Raw genomic sequence first — 15303 nt, forward strand, 5'->3', positions numbered from 1 at the left:
AAAAACTAACGGATTTTATTGGATTCTACGTTGAGTTATTACATACTCCAAATATTTAAATGACGACGAACAAAATATATTTTACTGGAAGAAGGATGTATTGTAAATCTTGAGAGAAATACGATTGATCCAACGTATTAAGTTATTACTATGCAGTGTAGTGGTTTACACCAGATATTGATAGTTTTTTTCTCTCTACTCCTTTATCAATTTATCAAATCCCTTGACATCCTCTTTCCACGCTTAGCGGTTTTTTACGTGACAAATACGAACTTCAGTTTTTGAATATTCCGTTCTAATACTCGTACTAATTTACGAAGTTACCGAAATATAACTTTATGTTGTTCTGCCATATAAGTTAGGCAGAATGATCTGCTTCGGAAATTGTTCTTCAAAGCCATTTAACCATCTTGTGCAATTGGGTTTGTCGTACAGTGGCATTGGAACACAAACAAGCTGAATGTATGGGAAATATGTTACTTTCTACTGAGTCGGTAAAAATTCCCTCCTACTGCAATTGGTGAAAACGTTAAGCGGCATATACAGTAAATTGTATATTGTTAAAGTTTCTCATTAACTACCCCATATCATAAACATCGCCAACACCTAAGGGCCCGCTTGCCGGCAAATGTCGATCGTCGACTTAGCGACGCGTCGAAGGATTGCCTCTGGTGTGCCACTGGCGGCAGGGTTTCGTCGAGTCGGAACAGATATCTACAGTCGATGTGTTGAAGTTACCACCGTGTAGCAGTGAGGATTTAATTTTGGCCCGCGCTCCTTCAATTCATTGCGGAGAATCGCGAAGGGACCAACACGAACTATCGCCAGTTATGTGCATGCGGTTATTACATATTATATATATATTATTTTTCCTGACGAATTGTTCCTAAAGTGAGCTCCGGGGTCAAGAGTAACCCCAACCTCTACATTATGGAGTGAAAAACCTTGAGATGGGTATATATAATTGTATGAATTTAGATGTAACTGTCGCCGATCATTAGAAAATGAATATGGGAGAACTATGAAATAAAGTAAATAGACGCTTGCCATTTTGTTATAAAATTACCTGGCGAACGCATTTTATCTCATTCCAAAGGGTTATCGTCGAATATGCACGGTTAAAGGAGAACTCTGATTAGCCAAATTAAAAAGACCTCAACAATTTATACCTATACAAGCGATGTTTTTTCCTGCCTCCGTGGCGAAGTTGGAAGAACATGGGTCTAGTAGTCATAAGGCTGGTGGTTTGCGCCCACCGAGGGGTACGTTTTTTAATGTTTTTTAGACTCACCGCAGGGTAAATAAAACACGCATATAAGAGATTTAACATATTTTGTAGGAGTAATTTTGTAATTCATTGGCGTTTCGTCGCGTCTCTGCCGCTGGTGGGCCACCAGCTGTATAATTTTCAAAATGGAAGTAGGGCCACCGCGCATCATGACTGCGGGGCCGCCAATTTTTGGCGATATGTCGCTAGTCGCCCATCGGCGGGCCACCGACGCTTACGGTATGGGGTAATTTTTGTTCATTTGTATATATACAAGATTTTAATGTATGAATTCGCGATTCTAAGTGTTTATTGAACCACAATTATGTTAATATTGAACATCAACAGCTAAAACTTCTTACCATTCTGATTGTTTACTAAATATGCTTTTCAAATATTTCCTATACCATTTTAACTGATCAGAACTACGTATATGCTACATAATCTAAGGCCTATTTCTCAAAGCTACTAGTTCTGTAATATGTTTTTTCCAAGTCGTATAATATCATGAAGCAGAAACATTAGAATAATAGCAAGAATTACTTGTACACGCTAATACTGATACCTCTAATTTCTCATGGTGTTGTTATACGAGGCGTGTCCTTAAAGTAAGTACTGTTTAAAAAAATACTCAACCATGTTTGTTCAAACCAAATTTATTTTTACATGAAAGAGCATACATTAAACTATTTTTGACATAGTTTCCACTAATGTTTAAACACTTGTCATAGGGGGTGACCAACCTGTCTAAACCTTCCTCAAAGAAACATCCCGCCAGTGAAGACAGCCATAACTTCACAGCGTTCCTTTGCGTCGTCGTCACTTTGAAAGCACGCTTCAGGTACAGGAACAAATGGTAGTCAGACGGCACCAAGTCGGGTTGTACTGCGCGTGGTCAAACTTTTCCCAACTGAACTGTCGGATTAACGTTTGGGTGGTACCAGCAGTATGGGGACGAGCATTGTCATGGAGCAACACAACCTCTTTACTGAGCATTCTTCTTTTGTTTCGGATTGCAGGCCGAAGTTTCCGCAGAGTCTCACAGTATTATTCCGGATTGATGGTTTCACCCCTAGATACGAAGTCAACTAGCAAAATCCCTTTTCTGTCTCAAAGCTCTGTGAACATGAATTTTTGAGTTCATATTGTCGTTCTGAACTTTTGCTTTGTGGGAGATCCGGTGTGCTATCACGCCTTTCGATTCTGAGGTAACATGACGAACATACGTTTCGTCACCAGTCAGGATTTACCATTGCTGTAATAGGTAAGAAATGTCAAAACACTGCCAAGTCGTTTGGTTCGGTGGACGTCTGTATTTTCGGAACCCAGCGAAAACACATTTAGCAATAACCTAAGCGATCGGTAACAATCTCGTGCAAAACATTTCTCGAAACCTGAGGAAACTCATCTGCAAGCTTTGCCATTGTGGACCGTCTATTCTCACGAAGTTTCTCATCCACTTTCCTCACTGACTCATTAGTCACAACTAGTGATGGGCAGTGGGAATATTCCCGGTGGGAAGGAATTTAAAAATGGGAATATTCCCGGGTTTTTTCCCTGGCCTATAAATTCCCGGGAAGGAATTTATTTCCATTTCTCTACTTTATCTTCCAAATTATAAGAATCATATGACTAATTACTTTATTTTAATATAGTATGATTTACTTCTGGGTTTTAAAGAATTTGGAGGTTAAAAAATTTAATATTATTTGACGGTACTTTATATAACTAATAATATGAGTTTCTAAATTCCGTTTCCATTTGAACTAAAAAGTAAGGTAATTGTTTAGTATTGAGGAGCCAAAACTAGCGAAAAGTAGGATGATTTACGGAAGAAATGAGTTGATAGTGATGTTAAAGTAGTCAAGAAAGTATCGAACACATTTTTTTTAGGGCAGTAGGGGATTTGTACAAAACGGAAAGGTAAGTGAAAATGATTTCTGTGAGAAAAGAAAGTGAATTGTTAGTAACGAAGATAAAAAAACAACGTGCCATGCGGGGATCTAACCCGCCTTCATTCGCTAACGCTCGCTCTACAATGCTGTCTGAATTTAATTTTGGTAACGTAATTTAACGTATGAAACCATAAAACAACCGCATCGGAATAGAATATCGCAAAAAAAGCAGGTGCAAAAGCTGGTCCCCAATGCTAAAGAACAGCCAAAATTAGCAAAGTACTAATTTACAAATGATGAAAAGGAACCATTTTGTAAAGTAATTTAGAATTATGTAGAAATAGAGATGAAGTAGTATTAATAAACCCTGAACCACCATTAGTAATAGACGTCGCTCTGTCTCCTCTCTCTGACTCGAATTTCTGAAGAGGTACTCGGACTTCTTTTACATGTAAATTAACGTCTGTATGCGCAAATGTTGATAAATTGGTGAGACATGTATGTTCTAGCATTTACCCAATCTAATTGGTTTATAACATTTATAAATTTAGTGTGTTTATAATATCAGTAATAGAGTCAAGTTGAGCAAATCCACTTACAAATAAATTTAAACTGTTTAGTGGTTTAAAAGTATTAGGTCTTACTATATAATTTTTCACGCATATTTAGTTGACAATAACACACTGATTGAAGGAAGGACTTAATATAGGATCTTGTTTAAGCCCAGTACTATCAGATATAGTAATGAATCGATGGGAGAAGGAGACGATAGAAAGAGGAGGAGAAAGAGTGCTTCTTTCTAGCCGTTATGTGGACGACTGTTTAGGAATATGGAAGGGAACGAAAAGGCAGCTGGTGAAATTCATAAGAGACGTGGAAGATGAAAAAAAAGGGATTAGACTGGAAAATGAAATAGAAGTAGACAAGGAGATAAACTATTTAGATATGAAAATTAAGAAGTCGGAAGGAGGAGAGTTTATTACATCCTGGTACCAAAAAAGAGTGTGCAGCGGGAGTGTATTGCCACAAACGAAGTGATGTGGATGAGGGGATAAAGAAGAATTTCATAAAAAGCATGGAAGAAAGAACAGGAGACCTAAACACAAATGAAGAACAGAGGAAAACCGATTTAAAGAAGTACTGGACACAGCTAAGGAGAAATGGATACAACGAAGAGGATAAGATCACAAGAGACATAACAAGAGAGGGAAAGAAAGAGGAAGAAGACAAGAACAAAAAATGGTTTGGAATAGAAAGCCTAGGCAAAGAAACAGAGAAGATAAAGAGAATGCTTCGGAAAGCAGCAATTAGGACGTACAGGAAAGGTGGAAGCAGAATAATTGAGTTAGTAAGAAAAACCAAGAGAAAGCAGTAGCGGACAAAGATCAAAGAGGAGTAATATATAGAGTAGGATGCGCGGAGTGTAACAACATTTACATAGGAGAAACAAAAAAGAAAATACAAGAAAGGATTAAACAGCACCAGGATGATGTAAGATTGAAAAGGGACAACAATGCGATATATAAGTATCATAAAGAGACAAACCACAGGATAGGGTGGGAAGGAGCAGAGGTCATAGAAGTAGAGAATAGAACTTTGGTGAGAAAATGGAAGGAAGCTAGGGAGATTATGAGGGCAGGAGACAAGGTGATGAATTGGAATGCAGGATTCTCGATAAATAAAGAGTGGGAGAAGATTCTGCTTAAAGAAGAAGGAATGAAAAGGAGGAAAGAAAGAGGAAAAATTAATAAGGATAATTAGAGGACAGAATGTATTCAGCGAAAAAAGTAAACTTTTAATTTTACAAGTGTACAGCTAATAAGTGAAAGTGAAAGCCACACAAGTGTTACTTTTTAATGAAGGGGCGGAGCCTAATTAAAAGTTGATCTCCGGAGACTATATAAGTGATGACCAACTGCCAAGCAGCCAGAAGGAGTGTAAGTCTGATGAAGACACAGTTATTGTGTTGAAACTGTTACGTGATACTTTTTTTTTTTTTTACATATAATCACATAGCCTTGCTCAGTATGTTATTGTGTATTAGTACAAAACGGAAACAAGGTCTGATAGAATAGTTATATTTAATTGATAGAACATATTGTAAATAAATATACATTTATGCGTACACTCTAAATATAATAAAGTGTTAATAAAGTAACATAGTACCGTTCAGAATATACTTTTTAAAGAGTCCTCTGCGGACAACAGTAATAATATGCTGTGATATAAAAATTAATTTAACTTTGAAATCATAATATAGTAATAGAATGCAATAATCTTTCTGATTAAACATAAATTCCCGGATAAATTCCCATTTTGGGAATCTTCCCGGGAATATTCCCAGGGAATATTCCCGAAAAATATCTTCCCGGGAATTTACCCATCACTAGTCACAACACATGGCTCTTCGTGGTTCGTCGGGGACATTTGTCCGCCCTTCCTTGAACTGCCTCATCAACTTTCGCAACATGGCATTACTGATTGCACTTTTACTGTAAGTCTCTACAATTTGAGGATAAATTTCGCAATGCTAAACGTTTCCTGCATTCAAAAACCGGGTAACAGATTGAATCTCACAGTCAGTGGGTTCGGCAATTGTTTTAATTATTGTAAATGATCACAGGACACAGTACACTCGCGACAACTCAGCCGTACTGGCGTTAGTGGAGAGGCAATGAACCTGTGAAATGAGCGCCCATGCAAGAGCGTCGACACTAGTGCTGCGCTGGCGTTCAAACGAAACAGTACGTTCTTGGCGGACACTGATGCGATGTTTCGTTAAGGAAGGTTTGGACGAGTTGGTCACTCGCTCTGACAAGTGTTTGAACATTGGTGGAAATTATGCCAAAAAATAGTTTAAGGTGTGCTCCTTTATATAAAAATAATTATAACTTGAACAAACTTGTTTAGTATTTTTTTTCAAACCGGTAATTACTTTCTCTCGTACATACAATTCTAAACTATTTGATTTTGAAAAGTTTCGTACTAGTATTACAAGCAGTGTTCAATTTACGTATAAGGTAAACAAGCTGTAGCTTAGGGCCCCACTCTCTTGGGGGTGCTCAAAACTTTAAACAATAGAAAACTGGATGTACATGTTCAAAAATAAGATAAAAACAAACAAAATAAAGTCTACATACAACAAGAGTGTGTTTCTATGATATAAGTAATGGGTCCCCTCCTGATAGCCTGCTCCCTAAAATATCAGTTGACAGAGGACAGCTGGACATATAAAAAGGCTCGATTACCTTCAATAGCTTAGGGTCTCGTCATAAATAAATCCGGCTCTGATTACAAGACTAGTAGATTTGAGTACTTGGCCTCTGGAATATTGCAGTTTACTCGACAACTTTGTTCGTAATAATTTAAGAAGGGTTGCAGAAAAGATAAAAAAAGCTATTTTGTTTGAAACGGAGGTTTTTTCTCATAAAAAACTGATCTTGTAACAAAAAAATCACTTTTTTTACTTTTTATGACGTCCTTGTTGACCTTTGTTTCTTTTATATTGTGAATTCTACAATTAAGAACGTACGTTCACAGTATTCAATACTTGTGAGTATTATGTTCAGTGCGAGGCTGGTTGTCTTAATTAGTTTCCAAACTGGCATACCAATTGTTACTTTCAAGTGTAAGTTATGAACCCACTTAATCCAAATGTTGCCTTGGTTGCTTTAACGTATTGTCAAGTACCTGGGGGACATACAATTTTGATATTTGTGTTTTATTGGTTGCTTAAAATCAATCTGGTAAGGAAGAAAAATGTACCATAAACCAAGGAACAAATATACCTGTTCTTGTTCTGATACAAAATCTTGTTTACGTCTTGTTCGTTCGGGAAACATTTTATCTTGAGTTTCAAAGAATTCAGTTTACAGAATTTAAGCCGTAAACAGCTAATTTAGGTATGTTAGATAAACATAATTATTTACAAAATTCCTTCTTTCTTTTCTGTTATATCGTTTCAAAATTTTTGAAATTACAAACTTGTGGATAGCGTTTGAACGTTCTCCTCCCTTGAATTTTAGCAGCCTAATAACTTTTATATATAGTTACAGAGCTGGATTAACCTGGGGCTAGAAAAAACATGTGACTCCTGCTGACTTCATCTAATACATTCCTGCGAAAATACAGTAGGAAAGTTAAGGGAATATCTTTAATATTTTTGGTCATATTTTATTTTGTGATGATGATTATATCTTCATGATTCTTCTTAGGTAGCTAGTTAAGATTTTGACCAGAGTGGAGGGCCCTGTCTACCTGAAAGCCCCCCTAAGCCCTTCCCTTAATCCGGCCCTGTATAGTTACAAGGAAGTTTTACTTCATTCATAAATTTTAATTTTTTTATGTACATTTCACGATGTCTCCTACACTTTCAGGATGATTATTGCTAACCACTATTACACTTTGTGCTAAAACATATTTGTCATTGAAAATTGTCTTCTAATAGCTCTGTAAACAATTTGTTGCAACTAGAAAACCCACTACATCCACCGATTTTTATTTTTTGTGTTCTATCGAATGAGCAATTTTCTTTGATTCTTGAATTGTTTTTCAGGATCTTCTCTTCAGAATGCAGTAATTAAATGGTTCTCTTGTTATAATGTGAAAATAAACTGTTATATCTCAAGTAAAACTAAAATGTTTAAAGAAGCTTAAAATTTCTCAATCTAAAACGCCACGAAGAGATCTTTGTTTTTCCTTCAAAAAAGCCATTTTTCAAGCTCTTGAAGACAGTGAAAAGACAGTTAAATTGACGGTACGAATAAAAAAACATCCATTTTTGAGCTATTTGGTTTAGGAATTAATTCGTGCGGTTGGTACGCACACATTGAAGCTGTAGTACAAACACAAAATACATAAATACCTTAAGAAAAATATTGTCCATCGCTAGCCACCACTTTCGCCCATCTGTCAGGCAATGTACGGATTCCGTGGCGAAAGAAGTCCTCATCCTTGGAAGCGATCCAGTCAGAGACCCATGTTTCGATATCTTCTGAAGAAGTAAACCGCTGTCCAATCAAATCGTTGTTCATGCAATCGAACAAGTAGTAGTCCGAAGGAGCAACGTCTGGTGAATACGGCGGGTGGGGTAAAACTTCCCATCCGACATTTTCTAAATAGGTTTTGACCGGTTTTGCGACATGTGGGCGAGCGTTATCATGTTGAACAATAAGTTTATCATGTCTGTTCTCCCATTCTGGTCGTGTTCTGGCCAGAGCTTGCTTCAAACGCATTAATTGTCGTCGATAACGTTCTCCATTCATAGTTTCACCCGGTTGCAGCAGCTCATAGTACACCACACCTTTCATATCCCACCATATGCACAGCATAACCTTTGCACAGTGAATATCTCGTTTTGGTTGTGATGGACCTGGTTCACCTGGTTTCACCCAGGCCTTTTTTCGTTTAGGGTTCTCGTAATGGATCCACTTCTCATCACCCGTAATAATTCGATGCAGAAACCCCTTTCTGCTCTGTCGTTGAAGCAGCAATTCGCAAATGGTTTTTCGTCTTTCAACGTCTCTGTCTTTCAATTCATGTGGAACCCAATGTGACATCTTTTGAATCATTCCCATGGCTTTCAAGCGTTTGGAGACTGTTGTTTGATCAACGCCTAATGCTGCTGCAAGTTGTTCCTGCGTTTGACACGAATCCTGCTCGAGCAATGCTGTCAATTCTTCGTCTTGAAATTTTTTTGGCTGTCCAGCTCGCTCTTGGTCTGCCAAGCCGAAATCACCACTTCTAAACCGTGCAAACCACTTCTGACACGTTCGCTCAGCTAGAGCATGGTCACCATACACTTCCACCAAAATACGATGACTTTCAGTCGCACTTTTCTGCATGTTAAAGTAATGCAGCAGGACACCCCGCAAAAACACTTTATCAGGCACAAATTGCGCCATGTTCACTTAACTACAAACTGGTGTTGTTGACGCTTTAATCCACTGCCCTATACTACGAACGATACGCGATGACAGGGGTTTGCAACACATGTGTGGATACACGGAACTGTGGGACGCTCCGTTCGTTGCGCCATCTCTTGTCCACCCGCACGAATTAATTCCTAGACCAAATAGTAAGATAGTGAAATCGACCCTTAATCAAAATTGGATCGTTATTGACACAAAATGTTACACTTGAACAGGAAAATGTTGATCCCATACCCCTACACTTCCCGAATTATCGTATGATACATGTTCAAAATTGAATATTTTTTTTAACTTTGGTCGAAATATTTTGAAAGTTTCACAGATGATAGATACTATGTAGGTATAAATGTGTATTCTTTCAAAATCATCGATGCGCGGTTTCTTTGTTTTCTCGCGTGTTGAAATTAAAAAAAAAATTGTAGAAAAAATATTTCGGCGGGACACGTAGCTGATTATTTGGTTAAAAATTTGCAATACCCTTAGGTACAACATTTTTTTCAGGATCTGAAAGTGATGGCAACTTTGTTTCTCGCACAGTTTTCCCACCATTTTAGGGCTCTTAAGGCCAAAGAGTAAACATTTCTTTTCCAGAGTTGACGATTTTCGTTCCTCTTGCGTCCCTTCAGCTTCTGTCGTTCTTCGGCTGCTTCGATTGTATCCATTTCGGAACAAAAACGCGAAATATATCTCCGTAACAGTGCTTCCACTTGAACCGAGTCTTGCACTACAAAGTTACACACACCTCGCGTCGCCTCCTCGTATCTAACAGCGTTTGCTTCACTGGCCGCGTAGAGTGGCGTTCTGTGTTACCCGCACCAGGAAATGGCGACCCCATACTGATGAATACTGTTTTTCTTTTCCACAACTGACGTTTGGAATACGCACTAGAGGCAGATGCAAAAAGCAAGGTACGCCTTCTATTTCTATGTTTTACCAGAAATCGAAGTAGATCTACGTACGTTATTATTGTAGAGGGATCTGTAATTATTTGGATGGCTATCGGTTGAAAAGAAAAGACGTGTTTTGTTTCAGATATTCTGTGTATCATGTTTACCAATTTACTTTCTTGTTTTTCCTTTGGTGATGTAAGCTGTATTTCCTTGCTGTTTCGTTTCTTCATTAACAAGTTCGTACACCTAATTCCAGAAGGGTTGAGCCGATTGATTGTGGCTGGTTTGAGGCAAAACTCTTTTAAGCTCAACTTCGGGTATCTCTCGGAAACAGTTAACCAAAGATGCCAGGTTCGAGGCTCCAACACAACCTTCGCAATCGTGACAATTGTTGCACATCTATTTTTCTTCTTTAGGTATAATAAGACATGCTGCAATGGTATTAAGTGTAGAAAAAATAACATTGTTTGTAACACTTAATAATAAAATATTTCGAAAATATGTATACATGTGAGCACATGCTGGCTTTATCACTTATGTTTCTTTTACTCATTTCAGAATGCCATCCAGTTTGATATATCTTTCCATTTGAAATTTTTCATTTGATCGCTGCTTCCTGGGATCACTTACTTATCACGAGTATCTCAAACAGTGAGCCTTAGTAGTAGGGGCCGACGTATATTGAGCCGAGTCAGCAAAAATTTTTGTGACGTCATAGGTCAAAGGTCAATGACCTTGGCCTGGGGTCAATGACCTAGGGGTACCTAGGACCACCCCCTCTAAATTTTGGCAGGGGTACCTTGGCCCACCCCCTAAATTTTGGCAGGGGTACATAGGACCACCACCCCTTAAATTTTGGAAATTGCCAAATCTAAAAATTGGGTATGGTAGCCTAGGACCATAGTATGTACCTCTATCAGTATTGGGTGTCTATGTCGTTCCCTTTCATGGGTAAAAAATTGCCAAAAATTGAATTTTCGGAGGTTTTTGACCTAATTTATCCCCTTGGATGAGGTATTATTACCTTATATAGTTATATGGGCGTATACAGGGGTCCATTACCTTTCATAACATATGGGTATATTAATGCACCCCTTGAAAAATTTGGGAGGGGTACCTTAGCCCACCCCTTCAATTTTGGAAATTGCCCAATTTAAACATTGGGTATTATAGTATAGGACCCTAATATGTATTATGATAAATTTGGGTGGTCCACCTCATTCCCTTCTAGGGGTACAAAATTGCCAAAACTATAAACGTAAGCAATACGTTGTACCACGTGTTTGGTTTTTGGTCGATTTTATCCCCTTTGATGAGGTCCTATTACCTTATATAGTTATATGGTCATGTATAGGGGTCCATTACCTATCATAAGACATAGGTACATTTGTGCACCCCTTTAAATTTTTGGGAGGGGTACCTTGGCCCACCCCTTTAATTTTGGAAATTGCCCAATTTAAACATTTGGTATTATAGTATAGAACACTAATATAGATCACTATAAATTTGGGTGGTCCACCTCGTTCCCTTTTAGGGGTACAAAATTGCCAAAATTTTAGTACAACCAAGTGTTTGGTATTTGGTACATTTTATCCCCCTTTGATGAGGTTCTATTACCTTATATGGTTATATGGTCATGTATAGGGGTTCATTATCTATCATAAGACATAGGTACATTGGTGCACCCCGGGAGGGGTACCTTGGCCCACCCCTTAAATTTTGGAAAATGCTCAATTTAAACATTTGGTATTATAGTACAGGACCTCAATATGTATCATGATAAATTTGGATGGTCTACATCGTTCCATTTTAGGGGTACAAAATTTCCAAAATATAAACGTTGTACCACGTGTTTGTTTGTTTTTTTGGTCCATTTTATCCCCTTTGATGAGATTCTATGATTACAGGGGTCCATATCCTATCATAAGACATGGGCACCCTTCTTAAATTTTGGCAATGGGGGGTCCACTGAAATTGTCCAATTGAAGCATAGTACAGGACCTCAATATGTTTCGGTGGTCCTATTTTCAAATTTTTAAGTACAACCACGTGTTCGGTTACTGACTCAATGTATCCTATTTGATAAGGTATGGACGGGTATCCCCTTTCAATTTGGTAGGACCCTTCGGGTGTAGTACAGTCACGTGATCGATGATTTGGTTTTGATGCGCGACGAGGTCCCTGGTCAATGTTCTCTAGGAAAGATTCTTGGCATTTAAAACTTTTTTTTTCAACTTTTCAAACTAAAAAAAAAATGAAAACAAAAATTGAAACGAAAAAATTTCGAAACAAAAATGTTCAAACAAAAAATTTTAAACAAAAAATTCGAACATTTTTTAAACTTAAATTTCAAACAAAAAGTTTTTTTAGTTTGAAAAAAAAATTTTAAACAAAAAAAAATTGGAAACGAAAAATTTCAAAACAAAAATTTCGAACAAAGAAAATTTAAACAAAAAATTTTGCAACAAAAAAATTAAAAAGTTTCAAACGAAAAAATTTTCAAACAAAATTTTGAAAACAAAAATTTGAAAACAAAAATTTTCAACAAAAAAATTGAAACGAAACATTTTCAAACAAAAAAATTTGAAACAATAAATTTACAAACAAAAATTTCAAACAAAAAATTTGAAAAAAAATGAAAACAAAAAATTTTTGAAACAATTTTCAAAACAAATTTGAAACGAAAAATTTTTCAAATAGAATTTAAATCAAACAGTGGTCAGCTTTCACGGTTAACCGTTAAACTTTATCCGGTTTATAACTATTCGATTAACAAATAAACGGTTTTCAACTATTCGATTAACAAATAAACGGTTTTCAACTACTCGATAAACAGATGAACTGTTTCTTTCCTTTTCACACCAGTGAGTGCAGGAATTTACAAACTAAAACAAAAAAAGTTGTACTCGCTTTAAATACGCATCATTTTTGAAACAAGGTGTTAGTGTTCATCATGGATACACAGTGGAAACATCCATTTACCTGTATTCTCGCAGGGCCTAGTGGGTGTGGAAAAACGTATTTTGTGAAGCGATTACTGTCACATCTCCCAACCATGATCAATGCAAAATTTCGTAAGATATATTGGTATTATGCGGAATGGCAAGACGTGTATGCAACAATGCCAGTTCCAGTAGAATTTCACGAAGGACTTCCACGAATGAAAGATTTTCAGCCTCAAGATGGACCACATTTGATTATTATTGATGACCATATGCGAGAAGTGAATAGTGATATTGTTGATATGTTCACAAAAGGATCACATCATCGAAATATTAGTGTGATTTTTATAACACAAAATGTATTTCATCAAAGTAAAGCAAATAGAAATATGAGTTTAAATTGTTCGTATTTGGTGTTGTTTAAAAATCCACGTGACAAGTCACAAATCAAGCATATGAGTTATCAAATCATGCCTGAGCATCCACTGTTTCTACAAGAAAGTTATGCAGACGCAACAAGAAATCCACATGGTTATTTACTGATGGATCTTAAACAAGATACACCCGATGAAATTCGATTTCGTACAAATATTTTTCCCGACGATTTGCATCATTATGTTTACGTACCAACAAAACATGTTTAAATTATTGTGCATGTGAAAAGAATGACTTAGTCTGTCACGATGTCTCCTACAGTGAAACACGCTGATCTGCTACGTGCTCTGCACAAAGCTAAACCAAGATTGCGTAAAGCTATTATTGCCAATGCAGACGCTTCATTAATTCATAGTATTTGTGAATGTTGTTATAATGTCTTAAAAGGCAATGTTCCACTGACAAGTGTGCAGAAGTCAAGATTAAAGCGTTACAAGAACACGCTCCGCTATCTCGTAGACAATACAAAATCATTGGATAAAAAGAAGAAACATTTAGCCGTACAACAAGGAGGATTCTTACCTGCATTACTTGCACCTATTGTAGGAAGTGTGTTATCCAGTATTTTGTTTAAACAATAAACTTCATGGAACATAGCAAGAAGATGGTTTTAGTGCCACCAGAAATGCTTCAACGAATGCATGCATCATCATCCCGTGTGAGTGAAAATCGAGAATCTAATCTCGATCGTGAAATGCAATCCATATTGAATACATCGTATCCAAGTGATGAAGAAAAATGGAATCAGTACAATAGAATATTACAGAAATATCTTTATGTGATACGTAAACAAGAAGAACCAATACCACTTACAATTACATCAATGAAACCTGATGGTGACGTCCCGAATGTTGACGATAGCACGAAACAAGAAATTTTAGCCGCAATACCACAAATGTATCGTAAGAAAGCCGAACTACTATTCCGTCGTTTAAAACAAGATGACGCAATTACGTGGGATCATAAAGGAACAGTGTACATCAACGACAATAAACTACATGGATCCAATATTGTAGATTTAATGTGTGATGTGACTCGACCGAGGAAACATTCTAATCCTCAAGGCTGGGAATTGTTTTGCAACTACCTTGCATCGTCAAACACACCTCAAGAATTGATTGGTAATCCACGGAGATTAAACTATATTGTCAAGCATAATAGTACAACAGCATCTGAAGGATCTGCACCACCAAAACCGGCACCTGAATTATTTTCTTCCGGAGAAGAAGAAGAAGAAGATGATGATGATGATGTTTTAGAAGTCCGACCAAAAAGAAAACGTATCATTCCACAATGGTCAACGTACAAACCATGAACAAAAAGTTGAAATCCATTTATTACAATCCAGCACACCCTGCATCATTTTCTACTGCAAAGAAATTATGGCAAGCCACAGGAAAATCTATACCTCTAGCCAAAATAAAACTTTGGTTAAACAAACAACCTACCTACACGTTACATCGTCCTGTACGTCGTCGTTTCCGTAGAGATTTTTATCTTGTCAACAATATTGATGATCAATGGGAATGTGATTTAAATGATTTACAATCACTTCAAAACTATAATAACAATTACCGCTATATTCTTACAGTGATTGATGTGTTTAGTCGGTACGGGTGGGCTGTACCACTAAAATCAAAAAGTGCCAAGGATATAATGAATGCATTTGAAATGATTTTCCAGGAGAGGAAACCAATTGTGCTACGTAGTGATCAAGGAACTGAATTTACCAACAAGACAGTACAAAAGTTTCTCAGGAAACACAACGTGCAACATGTTACAACAAAGGATCCAGATATTAAAGCCAGCATCGCAGAAAGATTTAATCAGACATTGAAACATCGTATGTGGAAATACTTTACCAAATATCAAACATACAATTACATCAAAGTATTGCCTTTACTTGTAAAAGCATACAATGAAAGTCGGCATTCCAGTATTAAA

General features: G+C 36.9%; 1 protein-coding gene across 1 annotated transcript in view; it reads right to left on the minus strand.

The window, feature by feature from the left end:
* Nucleotides 1-15303, minus strand: part of LOC145670413 (phospholipid-transporting ATPase ABCA3-like) — a 541163-nt gene that overhangs the window by 57395 nt on the left and 468465 nt on the right. The window lies entirely within an intron of this gene.

The sequence above is a fragment of the Thermobia domestica genome, chromosome 14 (genome assembly GCF_964235325.1).
Source record: "Thermobia domestica chromosome 14, izTheDome1.hap1.1, whole genome shotgun sequence".
In the NCBI taxonomy this organism is placed as follows: Eukaryota; Metazoa; Arthropoda; class Insecta; order Zygentoma; family Lepismatidae; genus Thermobia; species Thermobia domestica.